Raw genomic sequence first — 5,256 nt, forward strand, 5'->3', positions numbered from 1 at the left:
TTAAATAAAACGGTAGTTCCTTCGAAGAGATTCCGTCAGTGGTGGCAACCACGGGATGACTGGCCATACTCGGTAATTAGTGGCTAATGAGCAAATACAGTCGTTAATTAACTTTTAGACATTTACTCTCAGCGGGCGCATTGTAATTGCGAAATTGAAGCAAGTTCTACGCACAAGGCATATCAACTTCTGGATCTGGAAAAATGGGGATTACCCGCGGAACTGTGGCACGAAGAATTCCAGGTATCAGAGCGCGCGAAACCGAAACTGGGAAGCTGCAGCGAGCGCAAAGCCGCGCCTCTCGAGGCGACGTTCTACTTACGTCACCCAGCAGTGAGCAGCTATCACGCTGCGACAGTGAGGCGTACAGAACCCCACGCTTCTTTTACGGCGTATTGTCTGAAGAGCAGCGAGACGCGCTCGTTGCCTTGATTGAAATTTGGAATTCGACGATGAATATGTCGAAATTGGTGCGATTTTCAAGATTAAAGAAAAGATAGGTGTACATTAAAATGTGACTGCCCAAGGCACATATAAAAAAGTTGATGAATCTTTGGTGATTAGTCTTCTGAAACTCAAGTTATAAACAACAATGTCCTCCTCACATAGGAATTCGTCTGTAAAAACGCTGCATTCGCTGCACTCATTTCCTGTTTGAAAAAAAAAACATACGTACGGTCTAAAAAAACGCCCCCTTGTATGATACTATGCTTCAGATTTCCATATCTGAAATTTTGTACAGTCAAATGGGGGGCCAGATAGAGAGACAGAAGTGATAAGGGAAACGAAGAAGGTTAACCAGGTTGAACCCGGTTGGCTACCCTGCACTGGGGAAAGGGGACAGGCAACTGAAAGGTGAGAAAAGAAAATCAGTGGCGATTTAGCTGGAAATAGCGAGAAAAATGCGTTTGCATTGCGGCGCACCTCTTGGAGGTCCTGGATCGATGATTTAAATCGCGTTCACCGCATTTCAAAGTGTTGCTCAGCAGCCCATTCGAGCCATGTCTTGATTATATATATATATATATATATATATATATATATATATATATATATATATATATATATATATATATATATATGTGTGTGTGTGTAGGGTGCTTCAGCGACCACCTCAAGAATCTTTAAAAGTTGCCTGTGGCAGATATCACAATTCTAGTTCATGAGCTGGTCTACTCGAAGCGGCGGGCTATACTTGCACGAAAAATCGAGATGCTAAATCAACAAATTAATAAAAATTCACTCGTTAAGGTTTTTAACGAATTACATTATGGCCCATATTGCAATTTACAAATTCTAGCCCAATGGAATTCATCCGATTTCACAAGTGCACGCCTTCATACCCTGGATCCTAATATACAGCTCCGTATTCCACCCAAGCTTCCACGACGTGACTGCACCCTTCTAGTCCGTCTATGGCTTGGAGTAGCATTTACAAATGCGTACTCTTTCCTTATCGGAATGGCCAGCAGCCCACTTTGTGACTTCTGCGGATGCAATGAAACAATCGAGCGTCTTCTTTGTCAGTGCTCTCGTTTTAACCCACAAAGAGCGGTCCTCTCCGGCACCCTAGACAAACTGGACAAGCGCCCAATGACAGAAAACAAGATCCTTGGAAGATGGCCTACGCGAACATCAGCGCGATCTGCTATGAAGGCGCTACTGCGATACTTGAAAAACACGGGACTTTCTGACAAATTGTGACTGTACAATGTGGGACGTAGGACTGTACGGTGACACTGCGTAAGACTGGGAACGCCTTTGCGGGCTGCGTGACAGTGCCCACAGAAACAGTTCGTGTGTACGTGCGTGGGTGTGTTTAAGTTTTTGTTCTTTTCTTTTTTTATCCTTCTCTCTCTCACCTATTGCATCCAGGGTAGTACAGGGTAGCCAACTGGAGATAACCTCGGGTTAACTTCCCTGTCTTTCCTTTGCCTTTCTCTCTCTCTCTCTCTCTCTCTCTCTGTCTAGCAGTGGACTTCGCAAGCGGATCCACTTGGAACGAATCTTCAAGATGACACCAGTTTCGAGATAAATTCCCGAACTTTGCGGAGAAATGCATTGGTGTTCCAGTTAATTTGTTAACAAAGCACCGTTTCATGCACTGAAGCACACAAGTAACTGGAACGCCAATGCGTTTCTCCGCAAAGTTCGGGAATTTATATATCTAAACTGGTGTCATCCTGAGAATTCGTTCCAAATGGATCCGCCTTGTGAAGTCCACTGCTAGAATCTGTAAATTGCAATATGGGTCATAAGATAATTAGCTAAAAATGGATTAGTAAATTCTTATGAATTAGTCAATTTTGCATTTCAATTCCTTGTGCGAGTAGTGTCCGCCGCTTCGAGTAAGACCGGCTCATAAACTACAATTAAGCTATCTGCCACAGGTAACTTCTAAAAAATTTGCGCATTACAACAATTAAAGATGCATGGACACACACAATGAAGCATTCATCCCTCCGTTCGTCGCAAGATGTCAGTATAGGCTAGAGCATCTCAAGAAACGCAGCAGCGCTTTCGTGACTCCACACATCACAGAGGCAAGAGATGAAGGTCCCAAAATCTTCTGTAAAAGGCTTGTTGTCTAATGTCCCCTAAAGCTGCCTGAATGGTAAGCGTTTCATATTTGCTGGGAAGACATATATACAGTAGGTTTTCTAAGGTTTCTTCTATGCCACGCGTGTTACAAGTGCCAACGTCTGCCATTCCAATTAGAAAGAAATAGCCGTTCGTAAAACAAACGCGTATTTGAAGGGGACGCAGTAAGGCTTCTTCATGTCGCTTAAAACCAAGTAAGAGTTTTACTTCAAAATTGAATGTATAATGTGAGCGCCTTTTGAAATATAAATCAATTACTGTTTTCAGTAAGCAGTATTGTACCCAAATATTTTCTATAGGCATTGTGAATTTTTCTCACCGTATTACCTCAGTAAATTTTTCAAGAATATTGTGCAGGTCCACAGTTTTTGAAAAAAGAAAGATAATTTCACCATTGTTCTAAGTTCCACAGTCATAAATTTAGCAGCCTCAGAAACTGTCCGCTCTTCTGCAATTCACAACTTCTGCAATTCAAAACGCAAGGCTCCTAGAGTGGCCAGTCCCACGGCAATTTTGCATGTATAGGCGGTCTTCTTTCATGCTCGGAAAAACTTTTATGCAGAACGTATAGAGCGACAGAAAGCCGTATCGAGAGTTTTTTCATTCTGGGCTACAATTTTATCACTGACAAGTTTCATTTAATTATAATAATTGATAAGTTGATTAATTAATGAAGACTAATTATCTAGTTAGACGTAATGCAAAAAAAAAATAAACTGAGTATCTGCAAGCGACGGCAAACATTACCTTGGTTCTATCCAGCTACGTAGAATCTGGATATTTTTAATGTTTGGCTCAAGTTAGGTGAAACACCTTGCATGCTATCCTTAAGTACTTCAAAGCTGCTTGCTGCGGTATCGGCTCATTTGGATAATGAAGAGAAATGAAGACTGCATTTGACAATGGAAACACAAGCAACGAGCATTTCTTGACGTTAAGAGTAAAAAACAGTCTATTCAGGCAGTCAAATAAGTGCAGACAAATAAGATTGCAAACTTTGTTGTAACGTTTTGATATCCCGTGATGAGACGAAAACTGCAATGTCATCAGCATAGAAATTGGTGGGCTTGGCGGCTTTGCCACTGCGCAGGCCACTAATCCTTTCGTCTTCGTAATGCAGGTGCTCGGACCATTCATCGCGTGTCTTTTCCTTCCTGGACTGGCGACTACGCCACTGACTGCACCTTCATCTTTACCAACCCATCTCAGCGTGGATGTAACAGGCGCCCGTCAACGAACCACTGCCATCGCTTCACCCGTCTTTGGAACGACACACTCGTCCTTGGATTACCTGTCCCTCGCAGCAGAATGGGAAGCGCCATCGCATCCAGCATCACTACTAGGACCAGCTATAAAACAGGAGCAGCCACCAGTGGCACTTTGTGGGCTTGGCGGCTTTGCCACTGCGCAGGCCACTAATCCTTTCGTCTTCGTAATGCAGGTTGGTGAACGTTTCAGCCTCTTTGCCAAAAAGTCTAACAACTACTTCTTAGTACAGCTGCCAAGCCCACAGTGCCTTAACGCTGTTCTTGCTGATTGTTTTCATCTCGTTCTTTCGCTGTTACTCCTACTTTCCGGTGATATAGAAACTAACCCCGGTCCGGATAATGCAGCTATCCTCGCAGAGCTAAAGAAGATATCTACTGGCCAGTCCAAGCTTATTTCTGAAGTTCAAGATCTAAAATCTCAGTTATTAGCGACAGACAGAAATGTATCTGACCTCGGCAAACGTATGGCCGAACTTGAGAGCCATTACGAAAGCCTTGTAACACTTAAAACAGACACAGAAGTTCTCCGCGCCGACACAACTAAAGCTACTCGCTTAATTTCAAAACTAGAGGCACGTTTTGATGATGCGGAAAACCGAACGCGACGGAACAACTTAGTATTCTACGGAATCCCTGAAACTACACCTGAATCGTACGCACAATCAGAACAACTTATCATTAAACATTGCCGCGAGCATTTAGATATACACATCGACACAAAAGAGATAGAGCGCGCCCATCGTCTCTGACGTCATTCGAACGACAAACCCCGTCCAATAATAACAAAATTCACATTTTTCAAAACAAAAGAAACTGTCCTGTCGAGCGCCCGGAAACTAAAAGGTACCAATTATAGTATTGGCGAAGATTTTTCTCGTGCAGTTCGCATTGCTCGCAGCCAGCTCGTTGCATTTGCCAGAAAGCAATCTGCTCCATTTAATCTGCGCTACAAAACCCTGCACATCGGACCGAAGCGCTATGTGTTTGATAGCGTATCTGAAACTGTAAGAGAAGTGTTATAGCAATCGTCCGCCCGAAAAAATGTGATTACCCGCCCCCAAACCATGCCAAGAAATAATCTTTCATTGTCTGTCATATTCACAAATATTCGCAGTTTCCTACCTAAGCGTGAACTCGTGTCTAACATCATGATTTCTTCAAACAGCAGCATACTTATACTAACTGAAACATGGCTTACCCCTGATGTCACTGATACAGAAGTACTTGCCGACTTGGCAGGTTTCGAAGTTTTTAGAAATGACCGCAGATGCACTCGAGGGGGCGGTGTCTTGATTGCTGTGGGCCCTAATTTATCGTGCACACCATTAGACATCGTCTCTGATCTGGAAATGTTATGGTTAATTTTTCGCTCACCGGCGCAATCCGT

General features: G+C 43.2%; 1 pseudogene; it reads left to right on the plus strand.

Moving 5' to 3' along the window:
- Positions 1 to 3,707: 3,707 nt before the first annotated feature.
- LOC142583179 (uncharacterized) lies at positions 3,708 to 5,055 on the plus strand (annotated as a pseudogene).
- Positions 5,056 to 5,256: the final 201 nt, after the last annotated feature.

Source organism: Dermacentor variabilis, chromosome 5 (genome assembly GCF_050947875.1).
Source record: "Dermacentor variabilis isolate Ectoservices chromosome 5, ASM5094787v1, whole genome shotgun sequence".
In the NCBI taxonomy this organism is placed as follows: Eukaryota; Metazoa; Arthropoda; class Arachnida; order Ixodida; family Ixodidae; genus Dermacentor; species Dermacentor variabilis.